The 11358-nt window shown below is 43.5% G+C and overlaps 1 long non-coding RNA gene across 1 annotated transcript; it reads left to right on the top strand.

Annotated features, from left to right (window-relative positions):
* The first annotated feature begins 5103 nt into the window (after positions 1-5103).
* Positions 5104-7651, top strand: LOC149917130 (uncharacterized). The gene is made up of 3 exons (XR_016468598.1): positions 5104-5331; positions 6107-6223; positions 7007-7651. It is a non-coding gene; the product is annotated as an uncharacterized LOC149917130 (long non-coding RNA).
* Positions 7652-11358: the final 3707 nt, after the last annotated feature.

Here is an 11358-nt window from a genome sequence, read left to right as displayed (position 1 = left end):
GGAAGAATCAGGGTGATAGGGCAATTTTTGAAGCAGTTATAAAGCAGGCTCAGTTTCTGTAATTGCCAGCACAGGTCTGGCAGTGCTGCCTGCAGCGGGTGCACCATCACTGCTGTTTATTGATCCCTGTGATTCACTGGTTTTGCTCATGGGTGTAAGTCAGAGCTTTCAGCAGATCAGCACGGAGGTGAAAGGATCAATTACCGCTTCCCCCCTCCTGATCCGTTTTAATCGTGATATCAAAGATGGAGTAATCCGTTCTCAGGTTAGAAGATGCGTTTGAAGCTGGGACAAAACCACCCTATAGGAGCAGAGAGGCTCTGCCATGCAGATCTGGGGGAAAAACCTCCCGATTCCACGACCGACCTGAAAGCAGCAGCCAGTGACACCGAGCTTAGTTTAAATTGTTACAACAACCAACTCAATAAATAAAGCGGTTCACTTCCCTCACCTCTCCCTTGGCAGCAGCTGAGAGCTGAGAGCAAACCATCTCCGCAGGACAACGGCGCTCCAGGGAAATTATTAAGCTCAGACTCACAGCCTTTATTTTGACATTCGAGAACAACCCAGAGTGCAGATGTGTGAGGGCTGATCTCATTTGAACGTTAGCCTTGTCTTCTATTTCTTTCCTTTTTGTTGGTTTTGGTTTTGTGTTCGTTTTTTGTTTTGTTTTTTTAATTTTTTTCCCTATGTCTTTCAGAGTGTTTAGAGAAATAATTCCTTTAAAAAAGAAAAGGAAAAAAAAAAAGTCTTCAGAGCACAGCTGCTGGTTGTTGTGATTAATGGAGAGGTGTAATTAGAGGCAGCAGAGAGCTGTGATAGCAGCTTGCCAGCATGCAGGAGTGCTGCCTATACCAGGGTTGGTCTTTTTGCTCTTCTTTTTTTGTTGTTGTTGTTCTTGTTTTATTTTGTTTTCTTCCCCCTGTAGAGGATTGTTCCCTCTGTTTTAGCAGTGCTGGATATTAAGGTTTTTATCCTTCCAATGTGGAAGGTTGTTCTGTATTCTCTGAGGCTTTTCTGGCTACCCTCCTATTGGGGGAATCACTATGGGAATCACCAGGACTGGGAGGGGAACTTCAGGAAGGGAATACTGTCAGGATGGTGCCCTCAGGTGCAAGGCAAACCCCTCATCTTTTCTTGCCTAAGTTCCTCTCAGTCTTTCAATCCTGAGAACAATTCTAAGGAATTTACAGCTAAGTAATCCTTAAGACCTTGCACTGCAGATTTCTTCCTCCTGGACTAATGCTCCCCTTCCAGACAGCCTCCTGTTTGAAAGTGGGGAGACTTGGAAGTGGATCTGGAGAATCCAGAGAGCAGTTTTGTCTGGGAAACTGCTTAGGAAATGCTACTGCTCAGCTGCCACTCCAAAGGTATGGGAAAGGCAGAAGGAACTGAGATCTCTCTTGCTCCCTCTGGGTTGTAAATAAGAGATAGGGTACAAGGGAAAGTGGCTGGTGATCATCATCTGGAGATCAACTGCATTAATGCAAGAGCTACAATGGAGGCATTTCCCAGAAGCAATGCACAACTTGCCCCAAAGCCCTGACCCAGCAAGGAGGACAGCTGCTGTGGGCAGGAGGAGTTGGGTGCCTATGGAGGACAAAGTGGTTGTAACGTGGGCACCTGTGTCCTGCAGCTGCTGGGAAAGGGAGGCGAGGGCTCCCTGCCCTAATTAATTTGGAGTGACCTGGAGATAAATCAAGGCTGAATGCATGCAGATTGCCTGAGCTCTGAAATTGCATTCCAGGCACGTAGCTGCTCAATGGCTTTTAAATGGGGCTCTGGTAGCACAGCCTCGCAGCGAGTGCATGCTCCCATGGCTGCTGCTGAGCTGCTGCTTTACACAGGTGGCACATCTGCAAGGTATGGGACCAGCTGTCAGGTTAACTCACTGCTTGCTCATGGGAACTTAGTTATCTTGATAGAAGGCCTTCCCAGGAGCCTTTGTATTTTGGCCAGTGCAGTGTGATTTCATGCTGTGCTGTGGGAATATTGGGAGATGCCAACCAAAGGTAAACCACGTCGTGGGTCTGTGGCATTAGATCTCATCTCAGCCTCTCATCTGAACCCAATGGCCTCAGTCTGCATAAAATAAGCACAGGTAGTTCTGGGCACTTTAATTTCTCACATTGTCCTTCAAAACTGGCAAAATGTCCTCATTTAATTTGGTATTTAACTGAAATCACAACAGTTGGCTCTTTGGTATTAGGGATATTAAGTTAAAAAGGCCTCTGTGTACACAAATTGGGTAACACATCCTGCCACCTCATTTACATCCACAGATGGGCAAAAATCCCAAATCCTCACACGTATGTTTAAAGGTGGCAGATCTGTGACTGAGGTAATGTGAAGATGGGAGCACAGAGTGGAAAAGGAACATGTGTAAATAAAGTAATTAGGGAAGAATTGTCAGCGTACAAAGGGGAGATGGGGGAGAGTATAGGAGACGCAAAGCAAAATGCAGATTCCCTGAGATGGGAATGTGCAACAGGTGCTTGGATAGCAAACAGTCAATAGTAGATGGTTTTCTGGGAGTCTTACAGTGAAATGATGTCATGCTGCAGATAGAGGTATTCTAGTGGACAAAGATAGGTGCCTTTAACAATTAAGATGTACAGAATGAGGTTACTGGAGGTGGAGCTGGCATGAAACTGCAGAGATGGATGAAGAGGTATCAACAAAGAGGGAACACGTAGGAGAAAAAGGCAGCACATCATGTGCTCCCTGTGGAGAAAACTATTATGACTTTTAGATAACTTCAGTAGTCCAAATACTTGAGATACTGTTATCGGGAGAAGAAGCTTGACATACAGCACAAGATAAAGGCAAATCAGAGCTCATAACTTCTGTAATAGCATCTCACCTCTGTAAGGCAATGCTGAGAAATTTCAGATTTTGATCTCTTTCCTCATGCTGGGTTTGTTCCAACGTGCTGGGAGTCAGCACACTTTGATCCTCGGTGTGCAATTGGGATTGTGTTTTACATCTAAAGTGAGGCAACTTCTTGGATGACTATGGTGTTTTTTTTTTCCCTCTGGAAACAGAAATATGGGTGGATAAACTGGAACTGGAGAGAAATGAAGTATTTTTGTTCTGGTTTGTTATGAAGCTCTTGTCTCTGCCAGCCTCATCTATTTTGTGATTCTGTAGATCGTATTTCTGTGTCGTTATAGACTTATATAAGCTACTCTAATGTATGGTATACTTTGCTACTTCTGCCCTTCTCTTACCTTGAGGTCATTTCCATCCTCAGTGATTCTTTGGTTACCTTAACTTACCTACTTCCATTTTCTATGTCTTTTGGGATCTAAATCCTATTGTGGGTTTTTCCATAATTAAGGTGGCAAATTATTCTTGTTTGTTGTGACTGAGTCCATGATAAATAGAAACATAGAACAGTTTGGGTTGGAAGAGACCCTTACAGGCCATGTGGTCTGACTCCCCTGCAATGAGAAGGGACACCCATAGCTCAGCAAGGTGCTCAGAGCCCTGTGCAGCCTGACCTTGGGTGTCCCCATCATTTAGCTGGAACAATAATTTTGTCTCGCTTCTTCCCACGTTCTGGCTGGAATGGCTGGAATACTCTATAGATTTGGTAGTGCTTTTTTTTTTTTGTCTGTGTTTTGATAAAGGTGGCAAGGGAAAACCAGTTTGAGGAGATGGGTGTTACAGCTCTGAGTGGGATGAGGTCATCCTCCCCTCCCTGTGGTGTGTGCTACTTGCTGGCTGTGCTGTTGGGTCTGTCTCCTGTTCTCATGGTGGGGGAAAATCCTGAAAAAAGCAATGCTAAGGAACTATCAAACTAAAATGTTCATTTTTAAGTAGTGGTTCATGTTTATTGTATAATTAATAGGTAAAAGTCCTTTAATTAACATTAAGAATTGAGAGAAGATTAGAAGAAAAATACCCTATTACTGCTTTCTCTAATCCACCCGTAATTGTGTACCAAGCTATCAGCAAAGCACTTAAAACCTAAAAAAGCCTTAGTAAGAAGCAGAAGGCAATTGTCCGCTTCAGCATCTCAGGCATTTGGGCACGGACATGATCCAGCTATGGATGTCTCTTATGCTGTGCTCACAGTGTTCTTGGCAGCCCTGAGCAGTTTGGTGGCCGCACAGCTTGAGCTCTCCGAGCCAGGCTGAAATGCAGGAACCTCTGCTGAGGATGGAGGACGTTCGTTCCCCTGTGATAGCCATAAGGTTGTCCTTGGTCGCTGGCAGTGATCTGCCCCTCTGTATTAGAGGGGGGATAAATTTCAGCTGGTTTGTGTCACCTTTTCCTTAAGTTTGGAGAAGGCGAAGCTCTCCAGTGAATTAATTAATTTCACTCAGTTTTGACAGACTGCTTAAATCAGCTTAGAAGTGCCACAGCTGAGTAAACCCATCTAGGAGTTTATGATTGCTTCTTTTGGAAGGACCTGCTCAATACCAACAGCCGCAGTAACTGTGCAGCAAGGAGAACTGCTTAATTAAATACTGGTTACAAGAGCAGACAATATGTACAGTTCCTACAAGGAAATTGAGATGAAGTTTTAAAGAGTGATACGGATCCCTTTTTTTTTCTTAGTTTTTTCTTTAAGGACAGTAACATCTTAGAAAATGATGCAGCTTTTGCATCTGAACAGATCCCTCTGCCTTTAAACTCTCGTAGAATAAATTCTCATACGCCGTATTTTTATTATGATAAAAAGAAAATCTAAAATGCAGACATCTAAAAGTTAAAGATGGGAATAGCATTTGCATTCTCCTTTCAATTACTCTCACGTTTTCCTGAATCTCAGTGCACAACTGTAGCAGCCAACCTCGTTGACCTGTTAAGGTTTTAATTGACCAGAGGCCTGCTGATGGTGTGAGCTCTCCAGAAACGTAGCAACAGAGAAACTTTTGCCATCTTCTGGTTGCTTTTCCATTTTGAATCATTTTAAAAAGGTCATGAATGTCTTAGAAAATCAGGTGACAAACCACTGACAAGTGAAGAAGGCCCTTTGTGAGTTCATGTACAGGAAAGGATGCTGTGGCCAAAAAAAAAAAAAAGAGTGAATCCTGACACACTACACAATGAAATTACTTCATGTTGCTCATTGTTTCAGGTCGAGCAGGTTACTGTGCCTGTGAATTTCTGTCACTATGAGGCAGAGTTAATGCAGATGACAAAGCAATCCAAAGCTGCACGCCTTTGGGAACCTTGGCAATTTGCATGGCAAAGCAAAGATAGACCGGATCTGTGCCTCCTAGCTGCTGGTGGGGGATGTTTCTATCAGCCCCACTGGAGCCCAGATTTCATCCAGGATGGTTTTGAAGATCTTTTGACTAAAACAGACCCAAAGAAAAGGTACAGCAAGAGGCAATAGCTACTAGCAGATGAGAGTGTGGAATGCAGCCCTGGGCTTACACTGATGCTTTGTGTTGCCATGAGTGTTTTCATTATTTTATTTGGGAAAAACAAAAACCAATCATTTCTGATTTTAGATTATAGTGAGAACTGAAAAGTGCAGGTAGCATTAATCTAATGCTGTTCTTTTATCCAGTAATTATCTAATAGATCCAAAAATAATAAGGAGCTGAATGTGCTGCTTTGCTAGCAGCAGAGGGACAGGTTCTGCAGAGGCTCTGCCCTCCTTGGTGGCTTCAAGACTCACTGGGGTATTGCCCTGAGTGGCATGGGCTGGCCCAGCCTGAGTCTATGGAGAAAGCAATTTGCTAAATGCCAGCTGAAAAACCATGGATATTTTGAAGTCTTGCTCCTGCTTTGCATATACCACTTTTTTTTTTCACCTATACCTGACCTCTATTGTAAGACCTGAATGGGGTCATGAAAATATGAAGGGAAGACATTAAACTGTTATGGTCCAAAATGATCTATTTATTTTGGTGAGGCTGCCAAGCTGCAAATCGTGGCCCCATCTGTGCTGCAGCCCCAGCCAGGCGTCTCAGCTCATTGGGATGGGCGTTTAATGAGAGCTGAAAGGGTGATCGTGATGCCAGAGAACTCGCTGGGAAAACATGGGAGGCTCTCAAAAAGTGGGAGAAATACAAGGTTACAGCGAGGCTTGTGAGCATCTTGCTCCACCAGTTCCTTAAACACTGTGGGTTTGTGTCTCAAACAGATGCAAAGCAGAGGTGACCTTCCAGGAAGGGTTTGGAGGTGAAATGCCTGTTCAGATTATAGAAGGAAGTTCTTTCCACCCACTGAAAGTGGCACAAATGCAGTTTGACACTGGGAGGTATGACACAGCAGCAACTGGGGATGTGTTGGTATCAGAGCAGAGGCAGAGTCCAACATTTCTGTAATAGTTTGTGTTTGAAGCAATAGGGCACAGCAGCCGGTGGAGGGCTGCGAGCACAGGAGTCGTTTGGCTGAAGCAATGAGCCAGAAAAATGCTCTGCAAAGAGGGATGGCTGCAAGTGAGGTGACAGGGGATTTGTGAGGGTCAGAAAGATGCTTCTGCTAGTCCAAGGCAGAGATTAATCAAGAGCAATACGAGCATTTTGCAGAGAAGTTAAAAAACAAAACGCTTAGATCTGATGTCTGAGGAAAATGTTAGAAATATTGTGCAGGAAAAGGCATGGGGCTGCTCCTACCTGCAGCACAAGAGAACCTCTGTCTTCACATCTCGGTTAATACTGCTTCTGGGAAGCTGAGGCAATATTAAATGGCTGCATCTGTGTAAGAGATCATAACTTCATCTCCTTTTATTTATCCTCATTTAACTCTTTAGGATGCTTTAAAACTGTAATAGTGTTCTGTGAATGATGCAGTGCTGAAGGTACAACCGAGTCCATCTGTACTGCTGATCAGGGCTGTGAACAACACAGCTGCACTGAATAGATTGCTGTTTAACTACCTTGAGTCCAATTAATACCTAATTGTTCATTAGAAATTAAATAACTTGTGTTTAAAATTTAAAAATATTTGGGAATTAAATATTTAATGAAACAGAGGCTACTACAGGTGCTCTGTCAATTTAGATACTTGGCGTGCCAATTTGTATTTCCATTTATTGCAGGAAAATGAAACAAGTCAAAGGAGTGAATGCTTCCTCTATGTACAATTCACCCACAAAGTGAATCAGTGAGTGGCATTGGTGTCTGCTGTACAGAAGAGTTACTAACACAGCTGATTGCTGTGTTCCAGGCTGTGCAATAAAGACAGTTCTTCATAATAGTCTCTGCTACAATGAAGAAGTATGATGAAGAATTCAGGGTGCATTATTTTTAATAATGAAAAGGAAGGCATTTTTTCACTCCATACAAAGCCTTTTGTTTCTCTCCTGTCTGTGAATATGAGGTCCCTTAGCAGTGCCCACAGTAACGAGTCTCTGAGTAATGAATGGTTGGCAATAAAGTGATGAGGCAAACAAGGCGATGTAATCCGGTATTATCTGATCGCTGATGGAGGAGGGAGCAGGTCTGCTGCTGCCTCTGAAAGAGCTGAAATGTCACTCCCATCACAGCACATCTTTGGGAGAGTAACTCTGAACTGCCACCATTCAGTATCTTAGAGTCTGTGTGAAATGGATTTGAAGTCATCATAGAATGGCCTGGGTTGCAAAGGACCACAATGCTCATCCAGTTCCAACCCCCTGCTATGTGCAGGTCACCAACCAGCAGCCCAGGCTGCCCAGAGCCACATCCAGCCTGGCCTTGAATGCCTGCAGGGATGGGGCATCCACAGCCTCCTTGGGCAACCTGTTCCAGTGCCTCACCACCCTCTGGCTGAAAAACTTCTTCCTAATCTTCCTAACATCCAACCTAAACCTCCCCTGTCTCAGTTTAAAACCATTCCCCCTTGTCCTATCACCATCCACCCTCACAAACAGCCATTCCTCCTCCTGTTTTCTGCTCCCTTCAAGTACTGGAAGGTCACACTGAGGTCTCCCAGGAACCTTCTCTTCTCCGAGCAAAACAAGCCCAGTTCCCTCAACCTTTCTTTATAGGAGAGGTGCTCCAGCCCTCTGATCAACTTTGGGACTCTCCTCTGGACCCGTTCCAAGAGCTCTGCATCTTTCTTGTACTGGGGGCTGATCGCTATTTATATTCTTAAAAGAAAAAAGTATGTTCATGAGAAGGTACTAAATTGAAATTTAAAAGCACAGACTGATGAATAACGATGAGAAGAAAAGTAGGAATAATGGTTGTAGAATCACTGGAGTCTCCCAGCATGCACTTAGTTCCTTATTGCTCTGTGAGTGTTTATCGGGGAAATGTTTCCTCCCCAAGTTTTTTGGCAATTTTGCAAAATTGCACTGCTGCCTCCTTCTCCCTTTGCCATCAATCCCATTTTAGATCATCTCTTGATAAGTTAAGAAACTTCTCTTGGAGTGGCTACAAAAGGCCATGGGAATTCCACAGCTGGGTCAGCAGCATTTGTTCTGAACCCATGTTCACCCCCTGAAACTGCTCTGTTTTTGCCTGTGATGAAGTGGGCTTCTGAGGGATCCAAGCCTGAAGCCAGGAGCAGCTGGGGGAAGAGCTGCCTCTCTTCATTTCCCACCAATTTTAGTGCCATTGAATGTACTCAGTATCTTGTAACACCATGTTCTACTACAGGAAAAAAAAAAAAGTTAATGGCACTCTGAGCAAATATTTAGTTCCTTGATGTAATGCATCTGAATTTTGAGCCAGCAAACTATCCCTTCAATCCACTTATCAGTATTTTTCTCTGTCTTTGTAGCTACAATTATTTTCTCATCATTTCATTGGTCTTCCTTAATTTCATGGATTACATGATGGAACAGAAAGTACGTTCTTGTTTATTCAAGAGAAAAATTACACTAGCACTTTTATTGCCTGTCTCTATAAGCAAAGCCTTAGAGGATGTGATTTCTAAAGTGTCTTCATACATAAAGGAATTATACAAAAAAGAGTACCATATATTCATTAGCAGATTATATTTCTTTGTCTTGATTTAGAGCTGATGCAAAAATAGCCTTGCGCTTAGGTTTAAATTATGCTTTAATTAGGTTGTTATAAACTCACCTGTGACTTTATTAATCTTGCAAAAAAACAAAATGGTTGTTTTATGTACACGGTGGCTGGGGAGTAGTAGCTTGTGTTTGTTTGAAATGCCTGTTTCGTTAAATTAAGTGCTTAAAGTCATTAAAGACATTTTTGGGGATGTCTCAGCTTTAGCCCATTAGTGGGGAGAGGCACAAGAAGGTTCACATAGATACTTTCTTATTGCCCATAAATCTGCTCTTATTACAGCTGTAAACTCTGGGACGTAGTTTTATGATTCCATTTTCATTGATAACTGTGTAGGCTATTACTGATGCTGGAAACAGATATTTGAATAAGAGCAATTTGGAATTTTGGGTTTGATTGCATTTAATTGTGAATTATGTTGAAGCTACTGTCCTCATTATCTTAAAAAGTATTTAATTAAATATAAGCATCCAACTGTGTGTCTTTTCAAAGAGCGAAAATGTTCAAAGACCTGGAACAGAAGGGCTCTCTCTATATATATGCAAGTATCACAGGGTTTGCAAAATCCATCTCTCCTTAGTTTTCTTAGAATTTTCTTCAAGTGTTTAAGTTGCAGCTTTAATGATTGTTTTATTTGCCTTTTCTTGTGTGTATTTTGAATTCTTGAAACGCTAAGCAGCAATTCTGGGATCTCAGCACAGAGAATTGTATTTGCTGTATGATCTTCAGAAGGTCCACCTTCCAAAACACTTGAGCTAACAAGCAATGTGAATGAGCATCAAGGACAGGGCTCAGCTATGCAAACATCCTGGCAGAGGAACACAGAGACCTGAGTCCTGTCCCACCACAGAAGGGGAACCAATCCAGTATGCCCAGATTCTTCTGTCCTTTGCCACAAAGTCCGAGCTCTTTCTCTCTTGATTTTTCTTCTCCGGTCTCTCACTTTCCTGATTACTTTTCCTCCCCTCAGAGAAATTGTCCTCCTTCCATTTTCACTCCTGTCCCTATCTTTGCACCAAATTGATAACAGATCCCTATCCAAATCTCTCTCCAATCACTCTCTGTGGTTTTTCACAATTATTCTCCATCTCTTCTGTCCAAACTTCTTTCTTTTTCCCTGGCTGCCTTTAAACTCACATCTTCTCTCTTGGGTTTCTCATTTGTCAGTGTCCCTAATCTTGCCTCTTCTGCCAGTCTCCAGGATGAGCTTATCTCTTCTTTCCCCCTGCCTTTCCCTACCCAATTTCTCCAGAAATCTGTCTCTTGATTGCTCTTCCCTTCCCCCATAACAGTGACTCCCAGTCTCTTAGCTCAGTCAGTCCCCATTCCCCTCATGTGTTCACAGACCGTGCGAGTCTGTGCCCCCTCAGATGCGCCAGCACTGAGCCAGTTACACAAACCAGCGAGAGTTCAGCTAAGGCTTCTGCCCCAGACTTCAGGCATGCCTCTGAGTTAATGACTTGAGTTAAAGAATCAGCATTAACTTTGAATTTTCTGGCTTTCGACTTTTCTTCGCACAGCTTGACATTTTTGTAATGCTTTGTTTTTCTGGTACTTCAGAAAAAAAAAAACAGATGGGGAATAATGTCAGAGCAGAATGCATAACCCTCGCTTTGGCATGCCTGCCACCCCATTTTCAGCTCTTGGGGTTCATTAACAGAGCTGTTCCCCGTGTCCTGGAGGCCCTCCTGGCATCGTGTTCCATGAGCACCGCCTCTGAGCATCATCCTGAAGCCTGCAAGACTCGTGGTGGCAGTTGTGGCACTGGTTATCCTGGGAGGTGACACCTCGGGTACATGGTAGCCATGGACAAACTGCCTTGCAGAGGTGCTATGTTGGGTAACTGGATGGGCTGCCTTGGAGAGGTGATGCCGTGGGTAGCTGGCAGCCATGGGCCCTCTGAGCAGGAAACATGCTGCCTCCCAGTTATGAGAAAGAACAGAAGAAAGTCAGATAACTGAGGTGACACTCTGAACAACAGCCAACAGGGAGGGGACAGCCCATGGGAAAAGCGGAGAATTGATTCCCTAACCTCCTAGATGCATCTCACTGATTTTCTGCAGTACCTTGACAGAAACCAGATAGTACAGTGATAGCTAATTTAAAGGTATCAATAGACAGTCACATCCCAGTCTCCCGAATCTCAAATCTTTTCCTTAGTCACACAATCACCGTGTCCATCCTCAGCTACCCAGTATACTTAATCTCCGTAATATTATACACTTCTGTTTTGAACTGTGACAGATTGAGGCCATGCAAACTGTTTCAAAGGTGTGATCTAACTCGGTCTTTTCTAGGAATGATTTCAAGTAATTACATACATGGATGCAACTTTGCCCAAAGACATTTTCTATCCGCACTGAATATTTGCTGAAGGGATGAGGCTCTGCCATCCCCCAGTGGAACATGCTGGGCTGTATCTCGCTGGTCAGGG

Source organism: Phasianus colchicus, chromosome 8 (genome assembly GCF_987193195.1).
Source record: "Phasianus colchicus chromosome 8, bPhaCol1.hap1.1, whole genome shotgun sequence".
NCBI lineage: Eukaryota > Metazoa > Chordata > Aves > Galliformes > Phasianidae > Phasianus > Phasianus colchicus.
Note: the sequence above shows the minus strand (reverse complement) of the source record. Positions and strands in the feature narration are given on the sequence as shown.